The sequence below is a fragment of the Danio rerio genome, chromosome 10 (genome assembly GCF_052040795.2).
Source record: "Danio rerio strain M-AB ecotype USA chromosome 10, GRCz13ab, whole genome shotgun sequence".
Lineage (NCBI taxonomy): Eukaryota > Metazoa > Chordata > Actinopteri > Cypriniformes > Danionidae > Danio > Danio rerio.
In genome coordinates, this window is record NC_141030.1 from 21,648,981 (window position 1) to 21,675,313 (window position 26,333).

At 34.7% G+C, this 26,333-nt stretch overlaps 1 protein-coding gene and 1 long non-coding RNA gene across 18 annotated transcripts in view; one reads left to right on the forward strand and one right to left on the reverse strand.

The window, feature by feature from the left end:
* Nucleotides 1–26,333, forward strand: part of LOC147835040 (uncharacterized) — a 143,686-nt gene that overhangs the window by 64,767 nt on the left and 52,586 nt on the right. The gene's annotated exons all lie outside the window — the stretch shown is intronic.
* LOC147842031 (uncharacterized) lies at nt 15,356–18,450 on the reverse strand. Of its 3 annotated transcripts, none has more exons than XR_015500590.1 (7): nt 18,321–18,450; nt 18,109–18,196; nt 17,187–17,270; nt 17,012–17,066; nt 16,837–16,912; nt 16,586–16,762; nt 15,356–16,248 (listed from the first exon to the last, which is right to left on the reverse strand). It is a non-coding gene; the product is annotated as an uncharacterized LOC147842031 (long non-coding RNA). The 3 variants fall into 3 exon arrangements; XR_015500589.1 differs by having other exon boundaries at nt 18,109–18,216; XR_015500588.2 differs by having other exon boundaries at nt 18,109–18,424.

The following is a 26,333-nucleotide window of genomic DNA, read 5'->3' on the forward strand; positions in this document are numbered from 1 at the left end:
TTTTGTACATGTGTTTATTTATTTACTTATATGAATTGATAACTGGCAAAATGGTTGCACAGTGGGTAGTATGATTGCCTCGCAGCAAGAAGGTTGCTGGTTCGAGCCCCGGCTGGGTCAGTTGGCAAATTTCTGTGAGGAGTTTGCATGTTCTTCCCGTGTTCATGTGGATCTCTTCCAGGTGCTCCAGTTTCCTCCACAGTCCAAAGACATGTGATATAGGTGAACTGAATAAGCTAAAATTGCCATAGTGTATGTGTGTGAAAGTGTATGGGTGTTGCCCAGTGCTGTGGCTGTAAGGGCATCTGCTGCATAAAACATATGCTGAATATGTTGGCGGTTCATTCCACTGTGACAACCCCTGATTTAGAAAGAGACTAAGTTGAAAATAAAAATGAATTAATTAATTATTAATAAACCATATATACAAATACAACTTAAACATTTTCCTGTTCTCAATTATAACATACTCCTATTTTAATTGGTTATTTTTAATAAAAAAAGCAAATATTGCGTCATAGTATATATTTATAAAGTGAGAATTAATGATAGTTGTGGAGAATGTCTATATGTTTTTACAAATGGATGACAAATACAAATGTTTACAAACTAAAAGAAAGAAGGAGAGAGAGAGATGTGCACATTTATTAAGGTGTAAGGAAATGTATGTTTTTTTTAAATGAAAATGATAAATTACATTTGTTTTTTTAATATATTTGTTTGTCATTGATTAATAATGTCATTATTAATGACAGCACACTTAGCATGTTAACATCTATAGTGATTGTGAAGTAGAACATGAGAACAGCCCACTGTTTCTATAGTTACCTCCTCAAGCCAATCCGACTTTTCTTTCTTAATTAGCAACAGGTGAAATCACATCATCTACTAAAACATTTGTAAAAAAAAAAAAAGGAAAAAAGAAAAAAAAATTATATAAATACACACACACACACACAGACTTGAGGATTGCTTTGAGCCTTAATTAATGGGTCAAACTCTCTGCAAACACCTTCAAAAACGCACCATGTTTTTCAAAGCAATAATGTTTCCTGCAATTATCCTTCCATTTAGCATGTAGGCTGAAACGCTTTATTAGTAAGATTCCATGTGGCGGTTGAGGAGGTTTCACCAAAGTTAGCACTTTCGGATTGGCGGTTAGCGTTGAGAATGTAAATGGCACAGCTTTAGCAGGCACTTCACATAGCCTCTGTGTCACCTCTCGTTATTAGTCGCCCACACTCCGTCTGCGTGACCAGCTAGTATGGACGCTTCGAGTGGCAGGTGTGGGGGCTGCCACATGATGGCTAATAATGGCACTAGCTAACACTCTTCCTAACTCTTTCTTATTGTTCTTAGCTGAGTAAAATTGGACCCTGTCCATATATTGTCCACAACTTTCTCAATCATTTCCCTATTCAGTGGTCATGGCATTGATCAAGTAGTCAGCTATTTTCAGGGCTGCCTCAATCAAAATTCTTCCAATGCATTGAAGTGTTCAATCCTTGAAATATCTCACAGTACATCATGAAAACTACGAATCCTTAGTGCTGACCATGTTTCCTTAATTGATTTTTCCAAGCCTGAAACATGAATCACAATCAGCTTGCCAACATTACATGTGATATCACAGTTAAAAAAAGAAAAGAAAGGTTCAATTAATATTTTAGCATCAACAAACTTTTATTGTATGTGTATGTGTATGTGTATGTGTGTGTGTGTGTGTGTGTGTGTGTGTGTGTGTGTATGTATGTATGTATATATATATATATATATATATATATATATATATATATATATATATATATATATAAATATATATATATATATATATATATATATATATATATATATATATATATATATAAATATATATATATATATATATACATACATACATTCATACATATATACACACACATACATACAATAAAAGGTTGTTTTATTTAATGCATAAAAATATACTGCGTGTATATATATATATATATATATATATATATATATATATATATATATATATATATATATATATATATATATATATATATATTTCAGTTCTTTTGTATACTAATTGAAATGCTTTACAACCAGGACAACAATGTAGTGATCTCCTTCACTCTTTACCAGTGGCTGCATCTGTGCACACTGATTCATGACCTTGGGAGACCTGAAGGTATATGTAAATATATATGGGGCATATTAGGACTTATATATAGGACATATTAGTCAAAGGGTTTTGCAGAGTGGACTTTTTTTTTTTTTTTAGAAATCTCTTTACTTCATTGTTTTTACACCACTTATTAGCAGAATATTTCTAAAACACCCCCTGTTTATTAGGACCAATTAATGTTTTATTCGTCATGACCAAATTCAGATGCCTTTATTCTAGCCCATATTTAAATTCATCAGCACCCAATTAACTGTTAATAAACGGCAAATAGGATGTTGATTTCAGAAACAGTTGGGGTCCATCTCAATCAGCATCAGTACTAATCAGGGCATCAGCCATTTTAAGAACTGTCTCAAAATTCTTCCAGTGCACTGCATGTACCGTGAAAATTAGAGCACATCAATGTGCACTATGTGTCCTTGGAAGTTTGGAAGCACGAAATATGAATCACATGACCCAAATCATCAAACAAAATGACAAATGACAGATGTTTTTTAAAGCAATTATTTATTTAATTTAACATGAAACAACATAGCTAGATGAGTTAGCAAAAATCTAGCTTACATTTATAAAAAGGACATATGAAACAGATAAATTATTTCACTCTAATGTACTTTTTAAAAGCATTGTAAAACTTATATATGAAAATTATTAGTTCTGATGTTGTTTATTTACTCCAGTTTTGATGTTGTGAGGATGAGGATGTTCTTATGCCACACGCAGTGTGTCCCAATGTGTAGTGAACCAATCTCATCACTGTCCTTACCAGTGGATACAACCTGAGCAACCTCTGAAGCTAGGGTGCTGATCGAGACGCAGCATTGGTTAATAGTCTGATTTGTTCCCTAAACTAAAGTGCAACCATTTTTTAATTAAATAAAATACTGTAAATAATCAGGGTGACCCATGTAGGACCTTTAACAGTGTTGCTAAAGTGGACGTGTGCAGTAGAAAAGCTCATTTTAAGAGGACCACTTTTAAAAAAAAATGTAATTAAAATCAACCAACACAAATTGATAAAGTGCCACAAAAGATTTTTGTTGTGTTCTTTGTTATCTTTTCTTTAGAATGTAAAATAAATCTAAAAGCACAACATCTTAAAATTGATAGGTGTATGAAAGAACAATGTTTTGCCTGCAGTGTCTTGCCTTTACAGCTTTCCAGGTTTGTTGAATCAATTTGATGGCATTGACACCATTTTTGCCCAAGCTCCCTTGAATAGAGTGCTATTGTCCGATAGTTCCGCCATGTGGATGGTGAGAAGAGGATTTGATGGCCGGTTCTCATAGCGGAACAGAGTGAATTCTGTTCTATTTAGCTAGCGGGACGGGGAGAGAGGAGGGAGGGGATTCTTCCAGCGAAACATCTCAAATGAATGACGATCAGATCAGCGTAAAACTAGCTTGAACGTCAGATAATGCAAGGACCAACAGAAAGGTCTACAGCAGTTCAAAATGCACGACAACACTTAGGCGTACAACAAATAAATCAGCCATTATGTCATCTCACAGTTCAAATCCCCCTCAAGCTGTTAATAGCCTCTCCATTTTAAATGGAGGGATTAATTTTGGCTCCTAGCGGTTCTTTTTTTCTGAGTATGGATTTAGGCATTTTGTTCATGCTCAGTAGCATTTGTTCTTGTAGATAATTGTTTAAAGGTATAGTTCACATACATTTTTTTATTCAGTTATTAAATACTCACCCACATGTAAATCCAAACCTGTAAGATTATTCATCTTCTAAACACAAATTAAGATCCGATTTCTGATCATCCATAGGATTCTGAAATGTTCAAAGCCCAGAATGGTACCAAAAACATCTTCAAAACAGTCCATGTGTCTTCGTGGTTCATTTGTAATTTTTTGAAGCTACAAGAATACTTATCTACTTTGTATGTACAAAAACAAAAATGACAACTTTATTAAAAAGTTTGTTGTTTTTAGGATTAGTTCAGGATGCACATTTACACATTTACATAATACATCACTGTATTATAGTGATGACAAATAACATGTATGCGAGTATGCAACTTTCTCTGTTAAATACCTATACATTTTCATAACATTACCAAAAATAAAAAACAAAGATAATATTAATACTAATAATAATTCAATAATTATAATAATAATAATAACAATAATAATAAATTTAGTAATTAGAAAATAATTATTTAAACGTATACATAATGAAGACAAAAACAACATTAATAATAATAATAATAATAATAAAATAATAATAATAATAATAAAACTGTTGTTGTTATTATTATTATTATTGTTATTATTATTATTATTATTATTATTATTATTATTATTATTATAATTATTATTATTATTATTACTATTAACTGTGATATATCACCAAATATTTACTAATTACTAGAGCACAAATGGAAAATCCTTTTAATTCAGCAGTGTATATGTACGGTAGGAGAACACTCTTGTGATTAATTTCAATGTAAAATATGCTGTTCTCATAATTAATATCAGGTAGAGTAAATATCTCAAGACACAACGAGTGCTCATATTTCAAAAAGACAATTATAGCATCAGCCAAACAAGTGAAGATTTGGCAAAGGATGATTTAAATATAATGCATAATTATAAAATAAAAATAAATCCACTGCTGGCCTACAAAGCCTCCATAATAAATCATTATAATTAAGCTCATTTTTCTCCATGGACCAAAAAACCCAATAAATAAAATTAGTCCCAATCAACACTGCAGACACTTGTGGAACTCATGTTATACTGAAAGAGTTTTCCAAAAATGAACAACAACTGCAACCAGCTAGCAAATGATCCCTGGTAAGAAGGCAAGTTTCCTGGCAAGCTTTTCTGTGTGCCAGAGGGCAGACTTTCACATTAATAATCTAGAGGATATGCCAGAACAAAAGAAAATACAGGCTATAATAAGTTCATTTCACACTGCAGACAAACAGATTAATGAAGAATCCACTGCCTCCAAAAGATGAACCAAGACTAAAAGTCTAACGTTTCACAGATATAAAAGATATGTATATACTGTATACCGACCAAAAAAAAAAAAAAAGCCTGTTTTGCTCAGCAAGGCTGCATTTATTTGACCGAAAATACAGTACTACTACAATTGTGAAATATCCTTACAATTTAAAATAATAGTTTTATTATTAAATAGTTTAAAATTTGCTTTGCTCCTGTGGCTTAATTTTACATTTTCAGTGTAATTTATTTTTAAAATGATTCTAATATGTTCTGTTGTTGAAGCAACATTTTTTATTATCATAGTTGAAAGTAGTTTTTTTACAGTTCATTCAAAACTACTATTATGAAATGTCTTTATTAATGAATGATGCATTCATTTGTTAAAGAGTGAAAAAAAAACAATAAATAATGCTGTTATTTTCTTCTGAGATCCAGAAAGGACGTGATGGTGAGGGGGAAAAAAAAAATGGGTGGGACAAAAAAAGTGAATCGTGATAGGTAAATATATTTAAGACTTTGCGTTCCCTCGCAAAACTGTTGTTCAACAAACACTTCTTGTTCGCTACATGCATGTCAACCCCTTCCGTTTTTGCCAGAATTCTACTGTACTTTGCCATTCTATCCTGATATCATCCCATCATTACGTATTTTCCCATATTTTTTATATATTTTCAATCTTGAAAGCACGTTGAAATTAATATTAAAATGTCTGCATTCACTTTTTATTCATCAAAGCTGTTCTTCGATCTTCGCCCTTCATGTGCACTTCTGAATCAGAGAATACATGTATAAGTTGACATGTACTGTATGAAGTGAACAGGATGTGTTTGTTGAACAACAGTTTTGCAAGGGAATGTAAAAACTTAAAAAAATATTTTCCTATTACTTATTTTTTCTTCCACCTAATTTTTTTTCCACAAAAATGGGTGGAAGAAAAAAAAAACGGGTGGGAGAAAATAAACTGAGTAATAGAAAAATATATTAAGTTTTTGCATTCCCTTGCAAATGTTTTGCGTTCCCTTGCAAAACTGTCGTCCACAAACACTTCCTGTTCACTACATACATGCCAACTCTCACATTTTTGTTGAGATTCTCCTGTATTTTATCATTATATCTCATTATCATCTTATCAATAAATATTTCCCACATTTATCTAATAATTTTAATCTTGAAAGCACGTTGGAATTAATATCAAAATGGTTGCATTCACTCTTCATTAATTCATGCATGTATAATCTGTATAACTGACTGACGAACGTGCTCCATATGATAAACTGATCCCAGGTCAACTTCTGTACATGCCATTTAAAGTGACAACTCTGTTATCAAACAACCGAAGAGGAGCAAATGAATCTCTCGTTGTGTTTTGTTTGATAACAGAGGTGTCACTTTAAGAATGCACAGATCTATAATGAAAACATTACCTTAGTAACTGTTTGTGCTCATTTAAAGGAAAATTAGACATGTCCTGCGCTTTAGCTCCTCTTTAAATGGCATGATCTGGGATCAGTTTATCATACGGAGCGTGTCCGTCAGTCAGCGCTCGTACATGCATTTGCATATGAAGGCCGATAATCGACTCACAGTTTTAATGAATAGAAAGTGAATGAAGACATTGTTATATTAATTTCAATGTTCTTTCAAGGTTAAAAATATGGAAGAAATATGGGAAAATACTTTTTTTACAGTCATTGGAAAATATTTAATGATAGGATGATAGAATGGTAAAATGACAGGAAAATCCCAGAAATAGGAGGGTTGACGTGTATGAAGTGAATAGGAAGTGTTTGTCAAACAACAGGGAACGGAAAACATCTTTGTGTTCCCTCGCAAAACATGTTTGCGAGATAATGAAAAAACTTTAAAAATATTTATCTTCCGACTTCCTATTACACAGTTTTCTTTCTCTCACCCATTTTTTGTCTTCCACCCATTTTATTTCCTTCCATCCATTTATTTTTATTCCCTACCATTACGCCCCTTCTGGGTCTTCATAGAGTCTCCGTAATTTTGAACATTGTTTTATTAAATAATTCATAGTGTATTTTCACGTTCATCTTTGTTTTTGGAGAATTATCTGTGGTACAAAATGGATGCTTATGAAACAAAATCTCACAACTTTTTCATTATAAACCTACTATTTGCTCTCTGTAATTATTTTTATATGACCACCTGCTAATGTGTGTATCACTTGCAGTCAACACTCAACAAATGTGTCAGGCGGCAAAAAATACCATATAACGTCACATTTAGCACATATCATAAAGCAGCCCTTTTCACATTTGCCTTTGTGTTCATGGGCTGTTATTAGTGTAATTGCAGAAAGTTGCAAACTTGTTATTCTCAATCTGCTAATAGGTCTTAAAAGGCTGAGGCCAAATGAAATCACACATACTCCTACATAACTGTCACTTACATTTAAAGCTACAGTATATTCTCCATTTTGTACAGGCACATAGATTTACATTAATGCATGAGTTCTGCTGTAGGTAGATATTCATATGTAAAAATGAAATGTGTTTAGCACAAACACATTTCATTAAAATGCACATTAAGCACTAATAGCATCTAAAATTAAAGCATTTTATGTGTCAATGTTTTTAGAGACAGTACTGTGTTGGGGAAAGTTGATTTTAAAGAGACTTCAAGAAGGTGCACAAAAGAAACCTTGAAACCTTTATAACCATGACACGACATGCCATAAATGTGAATGAGATTTAATGCATGCTTATGACAACTACCGTTAAGTGTCATTCACTGAGTTAAATCATTTTAAAGGCAAAGGTGACATTGTTTGAAATGTCTGTAATGACTAATTGACATAAATGAATTATAAGCTGACAACCTCACATAATCAAGACAACATAATGTGTCATAAACATGATTACAATTGTGTCATAAAACATATTTTTTGACCACAAATCGAGTGGTGTGAATTGAATTTGTCATTAAATTGTCATCACTTGTTATTAAATATCAATGATCTAAATTATTTGAGTTTTGATGAAACATTTTACTGACAAATTCAAACCCACATGGAAAGAACCTATATGAGGATGTATGCGGATATATGAAACTATGCAGTATATATATATGATAATATATATATGTGTATATATGCCATATATAGGCAAAATTGAGGTGCATATATGCGCATATATAGGCCAAATAGGTCTCCTGTATTGCTTCTTCATATCCACATATTAGCCCTATATGTACATACAACATTTGTCTCCTATATAGCTCATGTCTCACTTTGGCAACTGTCATGCATGCTGCCTACATCATATTTTCTATTAAGGTAATACCTAAGAACTAAAAAAAAATTAATAAACGTATGTATGTGCGAACACTTGAAATTGGTATTACATGCAATTAGCATGTGATGGAATTTAACAATGGTAAATAAGTGAGAGTAGATGGACAGCTATGATGTCTACACGGTTTCCTGAAACATTTCTCAATTCTTTCTTGTATGAAGATAGTGGAAAAGAAGTAAATGTATAACAAAATGGTATGTCATTTTTTTCTGGTAATATCTTTGCCTTATTTTTGTTATTGTACTATATATTTTTTTCTTGTACTATTTAATTGTTTTTAAGCAAAAAAAAAAAAAAATTTAAATTTGCACATGGGCTTTTTATTTAGGTTAGCAACTATGGATTTTAATAAATGTACTAATATATAGGTGAACGTATATGTGCATATATGCATGCATGCACGCACACACACACACACACACACACTAATATATATATATATATATATATATATATATATATATATATATATATATATATATATATATATATAGTATATATTACAGTCCTGAATTATTTGCCCCCTTTTTATTTTATCCCCAATTTCTGTTTAACAGACATTTTTTTAGACACAATTCTAAACATAATAGTTTTAATAACTCATCTATAATAACTGATTTATTTTATCTTTGCCATGATAAAAGTAAATACTATTTTACTAGATATTTTTCAAGACACTTCTATACAGCTTTAAGTGACACTTAAAGGCTTAACTAGGCTAATTAGGTTAACTAGGCAGGTTAGGGTAATTAGGCAAGTTACTGTACAATAATGGTTTGCTCTGTAGACTATTGAACAAATATATAATTTAAAGGAGCTACTAATTTTTTGTTTTTATAATCTGCTTTTAATCTTTTTTTCTTTGCCCTGTTAAACATAATTTGGGAAATGTTTAAAAAAAGAAGAAAAAAAATTCAAAGGGGGGCCAATGCTTCAAATTTCAACTGTACATGGTGAGCTACCGGACAAACTTGCAACAGCTGAAAAGCTGTCCATATGGAGGTAAGCAGTCAGCTGGTAAGTGAGAAAAGAAACGGCATCATACCGCCCCGTAGCATTCATTTTAAAGACGAAATGCAGCCATACGTAGCTCTGGCTACATAATTTGCAATTTCCAGAAATATATATAAGGCTACATTTTCAAAATAAGTCTATGTTGGTAGGATCGTATGCATGAAATTTCATTAAATATTATTTATATTTGTAACATGTAATTTTATGCTTATAAAGGTGTCATAAGAGTTTCATGAACCCTTCAAGTAAAATATCACTGAAATGTTTATAAATATTAATAGGATCTGGCTAATAATTGCGGAGTATTTTCTCTTTTAAATAGAATAATGCAGTTTACATACATGCAGAAGCATATTAAATTCAGAAATGCAATAATCAGTTTGCTTGGAATAACTTCACTTTGGCTGCTGTCTTCTGAGCAAAGGATGAGATCTCACGTTCACTGTTATTTTCAGTCATTCATACCTGTTTGTCTACCATGAGGAGGTTATTAAACCTTTGACATCACCTCGTTTTATTTTGCCTTCCCATAGCATCTCTTCAAGAACCTTCTCTTGTGTGCCCTGAGGCGTTATTAAAAAGCATATTCAAACATCAGTTTAGCATTTCTCTGAGATAAGATGGAGCAATGATATGAGCTAGCCTAGCGAGAAGACGGTTATTCAGTGTTTTCAATTTCACCTCTGAAAGATATGTTTTGTCCTAAAAGCCTGTTGTAAGGCATTGTGTCAGACCTGTCGAGGCTGTGTGTGGGGATGTGAGTTGTTGAAGGAGACTGGAAGTGACAGCTGGGATTTAAGTGAGGTGTCTGCCTACTATCTTTTGGTGTCAAACGCAGTCTGGACGTCCCACAGAACCATGCTGTAGCCCCAGTGGAACTTGTGTGGACACTGCTGTGGGACCAAGAGCCTCTGTGTGATTAATCACCTCTCGCTGTTTCACAATGACGCGCACACTCATATAGTGCAAAATGCCACTGCATTGCTGCTCTCAGCCAAGAGGGCGACAGAGGAGACGTCCCTCGACACGTTCAGACTCGTATGGGCTTCTCGCATATCCATTCTTACACAAAACAATCCAGGAGAAATGTATGATGGGATCATACAGTCTCACGTGGCTTAGAGTTACTGATCAAAGCACAATTTCATGTCTGGAAACTTATTCAGCTGCCTTATCGTGGGAATAGCACAAAAGCAACGGGAGGGAGTCGTTTCAGCTTGATACAACAGTGATTTCAATTTCACCACTCTCTCATCAGATTTCCTTCATTTTTTATTTTTTTCGAGAGCTCAATTTCCTGACATGCCAAGTGTGGGAGTATAGCAAGGCATTGATAGTCAGACAGGAGGTCTTTTAAATGAGCCCTGCGAAAAATGGAGGCAGTTCAAAAGACGTTGTGGATACTTCCAAGTCTCTTGTCGATTCCAAGTCCTTTAGAGCTTTGCCATTGCTTAAGCCTGGCTGTTTAATGAGCTTGCTTTAGCTTAATTAAACCTTGCCCATCAAGATCCTTGTCAGTCCGCTTGGGTTCGTTGGATGCCGGCGTAATTGGGAAAAAGGCCCCGGGTCCAATGTGGAGAGGCATGTTGTCGACGGCGTCCCCAGATCCTCCCTGCAAAGCTTTTATGTTTTTTCTTTTCCCTTCTATTAGTCTCTCCTTTGAGTGCTTGAAATCTAATCGTCATAGCAACACAAACTTCCACTTTATCGTCCTTTATCTGGCAATGCGAGTAAAAAGGATGCATTTGGAGACAAAACACCCCGGCTGCCATGGTGACCGTACATACGCTTACAAAAAGTGGTCAAGGCCGTGTGCATTTTACATGAGCTTAAAGCTCAATGGCAGGAGCTCGAAAGTTAATCAGAGCTTATCCTTTGGTAGTCTCCGCAGAGGTCCTGCATTCTCAAGAGAATTAAAATGATCACGGGTGCATTAAACAACAGTGCTTGCGGCTATGCAACAAGTAGCCTGCTGAGGAGATAACTAGGCCTTTAATTGACAGCACGGTGTCGCCTCATTATGCCTTTATTGGCTTATGTAAAGAAGTAGAAAGAGAACCAGAAGCTCCTCAGGAGAAAAAAAAAAGAGATTTGAAGTGCAAGTGCAAGGTTAGTTTGATCTCTGACTCGTGCTGTCATCTGCTTGTGGTTGTATGCAAATTGTGTTATGAAGAAATCTGGCACACAAAGGCCCAATTCTATTTTTCTACTCTTAACCCTTTCCCTTCTCATTGGCCCTTGAAGCGAAGGGAAGGGCTTTAACATTTACCCCTAAGAAATGGGACAGTTCTACAACACCTGCACACGTCATCATATGTCATCACAATCTCTTGCTTTATATTCTATCAGACAATCGTGGCTGCTTTAGTTGTGCTACCAGTTGTGTAATTTATTGGTATTTATATTCAGGAAATCACAGAAGGCAGCAATATCATGTATCATAATGATATAAACTCATAACTGTATTGTGCATTGCACCGTGGCCATAGTAATCTATGTTAACACACGAAAGCTGCCATTTAGTTTTTCTAAAGCATGACGGTAAAACACAAACACTGTTATTAATGTTAAAATATATGCTTGATTGTTGTAAAAATTCATAATAATGACAAAATATACTAATTTGTGCATCTCCTTCCATTACATTTTTACATTTACATTTTTTACACCTTGGTTTTGAGTGTGGTCCTGAAAAAAGCCCCCTATGAGGGCTATCTAGCCCTTCCTCTTAGCCCTGCCCTTTCAAGCTAAAGAGAATTTGGACAAGGGGAACGTCTAAGGGGTAGAATTGGGATTGAGCCTATGTGTAAAATTTAAAGACTGATTTGTGCAGAACTGTGGCGCAATTACACTCACCAGCCCCTTTATTAGACACACCCCTGCTTGCAAATGCAAATATAGAATTAGCCAATCACAAGTCAGCAATTATGTGCTTTTAGGCATGTAGACATAGTCAAGATGATCTTTTGAAGTTCAAACCAAGCATCAAATTACGGATTATGGTGTGGACTGAGTATTTCAGAAACTGCTGATCAAATTAGATTTTTGACCAAATGGAAAATGTCGGAGGTAAATGACAAGAAATTATCTAGCCTGTTCACAAGACACCATCAAAAGAACACTCCACCGTTTTTTGAAAATCGTCTCGTTTTACAGCTCATCTAGAGTTAAATTGTAGAGTTTTAACAGTTTTGAGATTCAGCTGATATCCAGGTCTGTTTTGAGGTTTAGCTGATCTCTAGGTCTGGTGGTAGCACTTTAAGCTTAGTTTATCATTGCACATGCTGCAGCCATGGTTTGGCCTCAAAGTTTCTTGATTATTATGCTGGAATGAGAGTATACAGAAGTATACTAACATATCACATATCACAGCCTAGGAAATAGCACCTTTTTTATTTTCTGTCTGTCGTAGTACACAATGTAACTACAGAAGAGTCAAGCTTTAAATAGGAAAATTATAGGAAATATTAGGTAATTTTTTATCAAGATGCTAATATGCTAATCTAGGACAAAGGTGCTCCCACTAGACCCGAATATTGGCTGAATGGATAAAAAAAAATGGTAAAACTCAACTGTTTAACTCAAGGGGGAATTGTAAAATCAGCCTATTTTCCAAAAGAAGAGTGTTTTTACTTGTTACAATTGACGTCAGAAGAAAAAAACAAACATCTCAACGTTCAAACAATCTTCAAAAAGCTCAACCTTTAAGCAGAAAAATTTTAAAATTAGGCAAAACCGAACAATAAAAACTTTATTTAGTATAAAGATGATAAGGTCAGAATTTGGTGTAAACAATTTGAAGCATGTTTCTGCCTTGCCCTTTATCTATTATCTTATTTAGCATGGATGTTGTGTCTGAATTATACATCTTTTATGACCACATAATACTCATCTTGTGATGGCTACTTTCAACAGGATAATGTGCCAGGTCACAATGATCTCAAACTGTTGTTTAATGACCTTCACAGTCCCCAGATCTCACTTTCATTTACTATCATCCTTTAAAAACTCAATCCAGTTAATAGTACAAGATCACTGTGCTTGTTTTTATATGTCATTATCTGCATTTGTGAAATTGTTATTGTATTTTGTCCCTACTGCTTTGTAATGTATCTGATTTTAATGTTGTCTTTTGGCCAGGTCTTTATTGCAAATGAGAACTGGTTCTCAATTTACTTACCTGGTTAAATAAAGGTTATTATTATCTAATAGGACTCCTTTAGGATGTGCTGGAATGGGAGATTCACATCATATCTACAAATCTGTAGTAACTGTGTGACGCTGTCATATCAATATGGACCAAAATCTCAATAATGTGTAATGTTTCCTGCACCTTAAATCTATGATTTGAAGAATTAGGACAGCTCTGAAGTCAAAGGGGTTTAAGCCGGTACTGTCATTCATTTAATTTAGACACACTTCTATTTTAATCACTGCCCATACCCAAAAACTGCTAATTTTATCACTCATACAAATATGAATACATATTTAGACCATGGTTTCATCGCACACCCCCACTGAAGGGTTTTTGATTTAAGCTCTGCAGACAGATGAACAATAGCAGCTGGCATGTTATGCAAAACAGACTCCCTATACCAAATCTCTCAACCAACAGTAATGGAAGGAACCAGAGAAATAAATGCGCACGCCAACACTGATGGAAACAGGAGTGCTGTGCCTCTGCTTAGTCACACCGATGAATAATTAGGATATAAGGTGTAAATGACACATGGAAAACATGGCGGTGTGGATAATGAGTGCAGAACATAAAAAAAGATATACATATTTTACAGCATCTGAGGTGGAGGTGCAGAGAAGGTGACACGGGTAGGTGGAGATTACAGAACTCTTAACTTGTTTCTGCTTCAGAGTGAATAATTACAAAGAAAATTATCCACTGTAAACAAGATAGGTGGGAAACTCACATCTCCTCCCCACATATGTCTGTATTTTTTTTCATTCTAGTCTAATACCATATTTATATGTGCTAGAAAAATAGTGATACAGCTATCCTGGCTACACATCTGTCGAGTATAAGAGAGGCTTGCTTGTGCTTTTCAATGAAACAGGCTGTATGATTCTGAATAAAGGTTAGCAAACTGAATATAGGTTAGCAAACATAACTGAAATTTAAATTTAAATTTAACATTTAAGGTTAAGTTAGGATATTTAAGATGATTTCTCATTCCATGTTCCACTTGTTCTATGCATAGCTGTGTCTGCAAAACGTATAAAGTATACTCAACCAGAGTGAACATTATCTATCTATCTATCTATCTATCTATCTATCTATCTATCTATCTATCTATCTATCTATCTATCTATCTATATATATAAATTCAGCATATTAAGCCTACAGTCACAAATTTAGTGGTGAAATTTGACTTTTAAATTTGACAATCAGATTAGAGTGGTGGTTAAATCTAGCTTTTTTCAATTAAGACAACTAGCAAAAATAAAGCAATATATACCAAAACAGCAGTTTGAGACAGTAATCTATGTTTTCATAACGATTCCGCTAGATTAATGCACTGTATGTGGGGAGTAGCGGGTCAGCTATTGCCCATTTGCAAATATGACCACATTTCCCCCATGTCAGCTTTGCTTCTTTGGTTACCTGCACTCTCAGAAAAAAAGGTACAAAATTGTACCTTTTGGGGTACAAATGGCCCGTCACTGGGGTGGTACCCTTAAGGGTACAAATTTGTACCTCTATTTAAAGGTACAAAATTGTACCTTCTACATTTGTACCCTTTAAGGGACAATTTTGTACCCTAGACACTGAAGGTACAAAAATGTACCTTTTTATATTATATAGTATTTTCAGGGTACTGACCCAGGCATTTTGATCCTTTGGTGACTGCATGCACAAATAAATAAATAAAATATTTTGGTTCACAGATGTCCATTTTTATTTATTAATGTAGAAATATTTAATTACAACTCACAACTGAATGTGTTAAGAAATAAAATTACACAGCAAGTATAAAGCAGACATGTAAAACAGTAAAAAGAACAATTTAGATAACAAATAAAAACTGAATAATCTACACTTAATACAAAGACCACAAGAATACTGTTTAAGATTTATAAACACATTACACAGGCTACAACAAGTACTGCACTTTATAAAGTCCAAAGTATTTGTCTTGAGTCAGAATACTCGGTCATAATAAATAATTTGTCATCAAAATTTTCTCTGTATTTCAGAATGAAGGCAATGTTTCTCTATAAATTGCTTCAACAGTGCAGAAAATCAAAAACATCAGTAGCCTCTTCCTCAACATCAGTAGATTACTCCTCATCATCCTCAAGTGGAGTTGTAATTTGTTGTAACACAATATGTGTTTATGCTTTTGATAAACATGACAAGTCAAACACTCATATCTGGAAAATGTTCTTTGATAGTCATTAGGAGCACAAATTATTTAAAAATTTGCTTTATGCATGAATGATAGCAGTGTGCTGGATTAACTTGATGATTGTGATTATCCCAAGAGCATGTAGAGAAACAAAAAACAAGGTTGATCACTCTGGTAACTGGAGTAGATCGAGGCTTGTCACCGTCCACCGTTCATTCAAAACATTCAACTGCAGAAACATCAAGGTGTTCTTCTAATAAGATGGATATGTCAAAAATGTATATTCGTCCACATCATTAGCCCGGCCAATCGCAATCCCATCAACTCTGAAGACTGCCGTGACTCGTCTTGTTAACACAGTTGTCCAGTCGGTGGTGTCCTCCTGAACTTGAACTGTTGGATGTGGTGAAGATGATTCACTGTAAATGACAAAACAATAATTACATTAATATCAGTCACTCTATCACTGATGAAGAGAAAATCAACATGCATAGAAAGTAAAATAATTAATATTCACTGATTAAAAAAAAAAAAAGTATCACAGATTAAAAGACTAATATAATTTTCATTCATTCATTCAATTTCTTTTCGGCTTAGTCCCTTTATTAATCTGGGGTTGCCACAGTGGAATGAACCACCAACTTATCCAGCATATGTTTTATGCAGCAGATGCCCTTTTAGCTGCAACCCAGTATTACGAAACATCCAGACACTCATTCACACACACATTTATACAATACAGACAAATAAGCTTACCAAATTCAGCTATAGCGCATGTCTTTGGACTTGTGGGGAAACCGGAGCACTTGGAGGAAACCCTCACGAACACTGGAAGAATATGCAAACTCCTCACACAAATGCCAACTGACCCAGCCGAGGCTCGAACCAGCGAACTTCTTGCTGTAAGGTGACAGCACTACCCACTCCGTCATCCTAATATAAAGAATATCAAGCATTATAAAATGCATTTATCACAGCATATACTAAACAGAAAACAACATACGCACCGGAGCACAACGAAATGTTGAAGTGTCTCGCTTAACAAGGCTGGCAACATGAGAAGTGCTGCTGTAAAATCAATTCCTGGAACATAAGATGTGGCATACAAACAAATATGAATGAATCCATCCAAAGCTAGAATTTAATAATATTAATCAAGTGGAGAAAGTTTAGAAAGAGTACCTTAGAGTCAGGACCATAGCATTCTTCAGTTGATCTCTCATCTTTCGATGAAAACCTAGAAAATAATTTTAAACACGTGGGTGTACATTTATTGTTGTTTGTAAGTAAAAACCTAAAATTTTAAAATAGTATGTAAGCCATTAAAACCATGGTATAGATAATGAGACATACTTACATCTTATAACTGAGCCATGCTTTCATATGACATGCCTTCATTGGTCTGATGCTGTTAGGCTGCATTCTGTTGTTCAATCTTGTCCTGAAAGACAATTGGAAACTTCAAAAACTTCTGGAAAGCAATAAGATAAAGCAATAACTATTTACTTATTTTGAGATATTAATAAAATAGGTAAAATAGCTCAAGGTACCAGTTTCAGAACAGATAAGACAAATTATTACATTAAAGAACAAAGTATAACTTAAAACGTCGATTAATACAACATGGTATGTTAATAATTCTACATTAACATAAGTATAACGTTAAACGATAGTAAAGCACCAACAATTCTGGACATGAGAGTTTGTGGACACTCCTCCACATTAATGTAACTTAGACACTGAAACGAAGATATGTACAAGCATACACACGCCACGTTTGTAACTAGCCACGTTTAAATAATCAGTCACTTTGTCGGTGACAAAATTGTGATTTTTCTTCACAAAATGGCGGTATAACTTATATAAAGTTAACCGTCTAAAATTACATTTCAGCGGTCAACCGTGGCTAGAAAAATGGCCTCAAAATATAAAACATTATCGATAATTACAAATTTCCAGTATTAATAACAAAAGGTTTTATATCAAGGTAACTTATATGAAGACTTTACGTTAGTCGCGCGAGCTCCGGGCCACACCGCACATTACTCACGGGTCACGGCCCGATTCCGGTGCACGGATACGGCAGCGTCGGCTCGCTTCTGCCGCCGCAGCTGGCCCGAGTGTATTTTGCTAATTGGGTTGCGATTATATTCCGCCGTGGCAACACTTATTAATAAAGCAGTAACGTTAACGTAACTTAAGATATAAGGCGCGAATACGTAACGTAGGCGACAAAGGGAACTTTTACACCGAGAAAACTAACAGCATATAGTACTCACCGTCTATAACGTTATGTCCCTCGGTGACTTCGATATCACATTGTATTAACTTCTTTAATAAGCTGCAGACATCTTAGCAAACTCCATCCTGCAGGCCAGCCCGGAGCACTTAAAGCGGGGGAAAGCCGAGACCCGAGAGTCAGACAAAATCAACAGAACACGGCTTCACATGTAAAAATGAGACTGAAAATATATCTTTAATACATTCTTACCTGAAAAGTGTGGACTCCAAAATAGACTTTTCTTTGAAGAGCGTGCGAAGTTCTGTGTAAACAGCCAGCATACTCGACGGACCGCCTCAGTAACAAACACTACTATAACGTCTCAACAAGCCAAATTCTTAAAGAGACAGCAACATCACCACCTGTATGAAGATGCTGTCACTCTGCATGGTTCTTTTTCTACATCCCATAAACTATAGGGTCTTAAACAGTAAGCAAAGACCAGTATTTACGTTTTTAATGATTAAAATTACATTCAATTATAAATTAAATTATTAACATTTTTGAGAAAAAATGTAATTTAAATACATGAAAAAAAATTTAATTATTAAAATATTTAATTCAATCAATTTATTTATTTATTATATTTTTAAATTATGTATTTTAGTATTAATGTTTAGTATTAATACATTTAAATTAGTGTTATATAGTGTCTTGATCTTATCATGAGCTGAGGGTACAATTTTGTTCCTATAGGGAAACAAAATATATAATTGTACCTTTAAAGGTGCCAAATTGGTCCTTTACGGTACAATTTTGTATCCAAATGTCCTATAAAAGGTACAAAAATGTACCTTTCAAACCTAAATCTGGACATTTGTACCTTTATAGCCCATTTGGGTACAAAATTGTACCCTAAAGACCAATATGGGACCTTTAAAGGTACAATTTTATATTTTGTTCCCTTTAGGAACAAAATTGTACCCTCATTGTACCTTTTTTTCTGAGAGTGTGTGAACTTTATAATTCAGTTTAACATTATTTTATTTGTTTTTAAACCTTTAAATGAGGGGTGCCCAAACCTTTTCTAATGAAGGGCTAATAACCAAACTTGATTGTGGGCTGTGGGCCAAAGTTGAATATATCAAACTGTATTATATCAAAGTTTCCATGAGTAATTTCATGTATTGAGTAATTTCATGTATTTTAAGATAACTAGAAAACATTGATTTAAATTGTATTAACTAATTCAGTAAATATTTAAGACAAAGTATGATGACTTTTAAAGTAAAAACATAAACAATCCCATCAATATAATGTTTAATGCTGAATACAGTAAACTGCACCTGCCTTTGCCTTGATCCGCTTGCCGATGTCTGCATTGCTCTCTTTCCATCGGTGACAGTATTAAGTAAAACATAACTTTTTTATGCCTTTTTAAGGAAGTTTAGCTATATTTTATCTTGTTCATGTTGTATTTTATTTACTATTATGCTAATTATGTTGTATATTTACTATACAGCACTTTGGCTCACTTCTGTGTTTTTAAAGTGCTCTATAAATAAAGTTTTACTTGACTTCGCTGAAATTCCTGTTGATGCAAATTATGTCAGAAGGAGAGTGCATTTGTATAACACAAACAGCTGAAATAAACTTTTAGGGGCTTTAGGGGAGAATGTGTACAGTAAATTCTCTTATTTGTTTTTTGAAATAAACTCACTTTTATCCACAGTATAAAATACAGCATTTATACTGTTGAAGTTGTGACATCAAAATCAAGAAAACAAATTTGATATAAGGGATGGTTCAGTGCTCAAATTGAACCAGTACACACCAGTAGGCAGTAGCATCACTCCTTTGGCACTCAGCCACAAAGTTTTGCATTCCAGTCTGTGAGTTAACAAGCAGCACTAATGTGCATTCTACAAATATGTTCAAGAATTTTTCATTGTGGAAATTTGAAATGTAATAGTGACAGACATAACACCTCTCCCAGAAGGTCTCAATGTCTCTTGCATACTAATAGAATCTCTTTGATGCACATAAATTATATACAATGTCCTGGAGAGAGTGAGTGACAGTGAAGTCCTGTGTTTTGAAAATGGGTTGCAAATGGGATAAGTTATTGAAAGCTGTACTGCTATAATGTTTTTGCAAAAACTGTGATGTCATGCCAATTCATATTTCTTGTTCTAGTCGTTTGTATTCATAGGTTTATCATACTTTCAGAGACATTAGGATCTTATATGTGCAGGTGCATTGTGTCTTTTGGTAACACAACAGTACATGAATACTGATGTGTTTACTGATGTAATTACATTACATTGTTTTGAACTTATGATAAGGTAATTTATGCGCTAATCATGAACTAACTTTAACGTGAGTCACATAAGTTCATGTTTGAATAACGGCTATCTTAATTACTTGTTTGTACATGCTTGATTATTAAATAATGTATTAATTAACACATTAGTTTATGCTTAATTTAACCATCATGAACTCATGCTATGTTAAAGCGTCCCTATTATGGGTTTTTTGAAAATGACCTTCCATGCAGTGTGTGTAACACAGAATGAATGAAAAAGTCAATATGATACATCACTAAAAATGTAGTACCCGATCCGGTAAAATGTGAACCCTTTCCCTTTAGACATTAGCAGAGTGTGGGGGATCAAGGTACGTAATCACTTTTCTATTACAATCAGTGCTTGTACTGTATCTCTCAGGTTAAATCTCTATGGACTATTTACATATTGTGTCCAAAACCATGTTGAAAACGTGATGCGTGCTTCTTCCTTTACCTATTTAATAGGGATGTAACGGTATTGTAAATACCGTCATACCGCAATATTAATTTTTTTCTATATTACCGTAGTCGCATGACTCGGTAAAACTATAGGTCTTCTGAGAAAATTTGCTCAGGCGAATGAAGCGAACGGGAGGTACCGGAAACTACAATTCCCATCAGCCCAGGCTTGGCCATAATCCCTTGCGGTCTGATGTCGCTACAGATCCAGTAATGCGGAAATGGAGTGTGCTGCTAGAAGCGGGGATCAAAAGGAGCTGGAAAACCCTAAAGCGGGTGTTGTCGCCGCGCGCGTACTGAATAGTGGTGTTGTCGCGCGAGTTCTTATCAGCTGTGTTGTCGCGCGCGTACTGAATAGTGGTGTTGTTGCGCGCGTACTGTAAAGCAGGGACGGAGGTTATGTCGCGTCGCAGGGGCACTTTTGATCATTTTGGAAGGGAACTTTCTATCCAAGACTAAAAAGGGCATGTGCACTGCACAGGTTGAGCACTGTGTGTGCACGTGCCTGCAAGTTGGGGAATACGACTAATAATCAGTCATGGGGACTGCAGAAACACAGCACACTGTTCAGATTGATGCAGACATGAGATCTCTATCTCACTCATGGTTTGTCCTCTCAAGTGGGGGAAAGACAATGCACAACGTTACCCACTGCTGTCAACCTGGGCCAAGTCATATCTCTGTTGTCCCTGAAACCTCAGTCCCAAATGAGAGGGTTTTTTCCTGTTGCAGGAGACATTGTAAATACCCAGAGATACCAGCTTTTACCAGATTATATTTATATGATAATTTTCCTTTAAAGCCATCTCTATCTAAGTAAGTGAGTGATTAAATGTTGAATGTGATGAGTTTTCAACAATACTAAATTGAAACTTAATTTTTTTTACATGGTTTAATATTTTTTTGTTATTAAAATTGAAGTTCCTGTTTCAAAGCTTACAGATAGATGACAAATTTGTATGTCATTGACACTTTTGGCACTTTTTTGGAGTATTTTCATAAGTTTTGTTTTTTCCTGTAAATGATTCAATAAATACCGTACCGTGACATTCATACCGAGGTATTACCGTACCGTGAAATTCTGATACCGTTACATCCCTACTATTTAACTTTTGAACCCGCGATCCTCTTTCATTTGTCTTTGCTATGGCCACCATCAACTGTTCATCACATATGTGGCGCGGTCATTTTTCAAAACAGTTCAACTTTTGCCATTGTGTGAATTAATACTGAATATGTGTTGTTATTACTTGGGGTTAGGTTTAAGAGTAGAGTAATATGCTGGTGTTTAACTGCATTTCTTTATTGCATTACTGCATTGGGCTCTCACATACTCTGCTACTTCATAGCCATGTTGGGCACTTCTATTTTGTCTTGCGCTGAACCCAGTTGACCAATCACAACAGGCTGGCCCTTCAGTCCAATCACAGTAGATTAGCAACACGTTAAGGAGAGGTTTGGGAACAAGTGAATCACTTATCATATGGGAATTGTTGGGATAATTAGGTAAAAATAAATGCATATTATAACACAATGAAAGTGTTTTTTAACCTTGCATGCTTATCAGCCTGTTGTTGGAGACCCCCAAAACCAAAATTTGACATTTTATAATGGAAAATAAGGGCGCTTTAATGTATAATTATATCATGACTTTACTTGAAGAGGCACATCATAGCCTGGTGAACCCAGTCTACTACTACTCATAAACTCCCTAAGCACATCCGTCTCGTGCATTTACTCTGAATAACAATAAAAAAAGTGTTTTGTCAACATCAACATAAACAGTTTAAACACAGGATTTTGTGAGTAGTTAAGGATGAGTTAATAGTGATGTGCCCCTCCAAGTATAATGTGATTATCATGACATAATTATAGATTAACAGCTTATGAGGTCATGTTGGTTACATTTAGCTTAAACTTAATAAAAGCAATGTTTAGTTTACACACCATTATTGAAGTACTGTTATTGTAAAGTGTTACCTGTCTTTATATAAAAGTGTGATGAACAACTACTGAATTGGCATGCATAATATGGTATTTTATTGTGGATCACTTTAGACAAAATTGTCATCTGTTCAACTTTATAAAAATTCTAAGGAAACACTTAAAAACATAGTGCCTTTAATCTATTTTTAGTGCCTTCCCAGAATTTTTTTTAAGACATCTAGTAAATGTCCAAACATAGATGTATTTGCTAAAACAAAGCTAAATTTGAGCTGTCAGTGAAAATCTAATAGTCTAACAATAGTACAAAACTAGATTAGTCACTTATCAATGGCCCATGTGACGTCTACCTAATCAGTCTATTTGATTATTAGTGTATTTTTGCACTAGTGTTAGTCATCTATTACGTTTTCACTGATAGCCTACATTTATCCTGTGGGCATTTATCCAACAGGTTAAGTATGCTTTTAATTTTCTGAGCTATTGAACTTAAAATTCTCCCCAGGCAGATAAATCTACAGTATAAATCTGAAATCCATTAAATCTATAGCCTAACAGAGCAAAGGCATCGGTAGGATCAAAGTAGTGACACAAGTAAACACCAACCTATGTGTTAGCAAACAGATTGGGTTTTGGACTACTCACATCTTCTTCATTTAAAATCGCTCCTACTTTAAATGACAGTTGGTGTTTCAGCGTTTCAGGAGCTCAGGGATCTTATTAATCAGTCCATTTCTCCAGCTATTCTCACTACGGTTCCACACTCTACAGTATATCAGAGTAAAAATTTCAAACTTAATCCAAACTAGCAGGTGCATGTGCACAAGGGACTCCAACCTAAAACAAATTGCAACAAAAGCACGTCCCAGATCTGATTATCTGGTCCCAGACAGGCCGCCAGATTGACTATAAATACTTTTTCAATTTGGACGATTAGAAGGGGAATCACTCTGAAGAGCCGGAGAGCTTTTGGGCCACTGCAGGTAATCCCTTTTTTTCCGCTAAAAGCTAAATACCAGGAGGAGAGATCCATATCTGTTCCCCAGTGTCTGGAGGGAAGACTTATCACCGCAACTTCCAGAATGACTTGTTAGAGTAAGACCACAAAGGGCAAGGGTGGCATATCACCATCATCAATGTGAAATTAAGGCTTGAACCATGAACTCTCTCTTTTTTTTTCAATTTGATATCTGGACAATCAGACATCTCCATCTTTTTTCTGCATCTGAATGAGCATACCTTATTTTCAACACACCATGGATTACAGGATTAAACTAAGAATCACTGATGACCAATCAGGATTTGTTGGCAGATAAAAAAAAGGCTCATTGACAAATGTTCTCATCAAAAGATGCACATCTTGCATAAAAGATTTGGAGAAAAAAGAACAAAAAATAAATCACAATCTCCACCCCATGTTTTCAAGAGAATTAATAGTTACTCCCTGGAAAATTTGTGAAATATATGAATAACAAAAATGATTATTATTATCTTTTTCTTTAAAGTAAATAATTTGCACCTCAGAGTTGCAGATGACAACAACTGTCATGTAATCTTGTGTTTTTAAGCAGGTGCCTAATGTTAGTGGAAGTGGTTGTGTAAGATCTTGGAGGTTACTATACAAAAGGCACTATAGTACACCGGGTGCAATAAGGCGCAAGAGGTGTTTGGCCCGATTTGTTGCTATTTTCAGACCAGTGTAACAGTAATTGTCATGTTTTGTGCCATGTTGTTTAAATAGCAAATCTATTTACGCCACTTTTTGGACTCATGGGTGTGCTGGTTTAATATAGAGGTATATTAAGGCACGTTGCTGTTTGGTGGAGCTGAAATATACTGCACCATTGACCAACTAAAAGCTGGTCTAAAGTCCTTCACAGCATTTGTTAGTTATGCACGTATGCAGGTCCAAAATGTGTACATGTTGCTTAATAGACACAGGATGCACAGGATTCACAAATATCTTTGCATATAAGAAAAAATACAGGATTAAAATGTTACAAAAAAAAATTTATTTTCTACATAAATATGAAAACCACTGCCTCCATGCCTTCTCTTTGGGGGCTTTTTGCAGTTTATTTATGACAATTTGCATTTGTATAATGTTATTAATTTTAGCAGTGTTAATTGTTATATGCAAGTTTCTATTTTTTTTAAATTGTATATATATATTTTTTAGATTTGTCCGTCTGTCAGGTTTTAGAGTCGTATGCATCACTATATTGAGCATAAGAATAAGACGTTTGTTAGGATATATATATATATTTTTTTTTTTGTCCAATTTTAGTTTTTATTGTTCATTTATTCGTTTGCTGGAAATAAGAACTGAATTTAGAAATGTTTCGAAACAAATCTTTGCGCTTAACAAACAAAGTGCAGTGCGTACAACACTGTTTCCTTATCCACAAAAATAAAGGAGTAAAAGTAAAATAAAGAAAAAAGTAAAGAGACTGAATGGATGTTATTATCCTGAGATTTATTCTCATGATGCAGATGGTCTGTTTAATTATTTTTTTCCAATAATTTTTCAAATCGTTGTACTCGCTGTACTTACTCGAGCCTGAATTGTTTTGTGAACCCAGAAAGATAATTCACAAATTTAACTAGGTAATCAGTAGTAGGAACCCTCACTAGTGATTAAACTGTGGGCAACTGGAGACATGCAGCAACACAGTCGCAGTTGTTTCTCTCATTGTCTCCATTTACTGTATATATGTGATATCCAAATATGTGCATAATAATAACTGATGTGATCTACGTCAAATGCTACGTCATATACAGTATGAGCTACATTGAAAATGCCAATGGCTAATTTCTCATTATTCTACCGAAATGATTCATAATTCATCTGCAACGGCATACAGGTTTGTCTTCATGCTTGCAACTCAAAGCATATGACATGTTTGCAGAGATGGCAGCATGAAGAAATTGAAGATTACAAGAATAGCCACATAATTTGATGGTCCGGGGCGATCCCTCACCATGAACTGCATGCCAAGTAGCATCTGTGTAAAAATACCATCCAGGCTCATAAAACTTATGTTCCTCAGCGCTTCCTCGGCTGTCATCTCTAGATAAATGGCCGTTAGCTGATCTCCTTCACCAAGTCATTGTTATTATTAATGGTATTTTTTGGCAATGTCACTCTCAGTCCCCTCCTTTATGTGGACAAGGAAACTGATGAATTTCATGGCCGTGTGCTGCAGCCGACAAACATGAGTGTTTCTAATGTTTTGCTAATCACCTGCGAACTGTCCAATCAGAATAGAGGAATCTTGTTGACTTTTAATCTGTGCAGCTTGTGACTCAGCCCTCACTTTGTTTTTCTCACATCAGGGCACCATAAAATAGATCCAGCAACAAGCAGCAAAGCAGAAACAGAATTTTTCTCTTGTTTCTGTCAAATCATCACTGTGGTCTTGTAATCAAACATATAATCATTCCATCAAACGTAAGATGCTGTTGTCTGTCTTAACTACTTGAGTTATTCTTGGAACATAGTTTTGGGATGTCGGGAAAGAGATGAGAGAGGC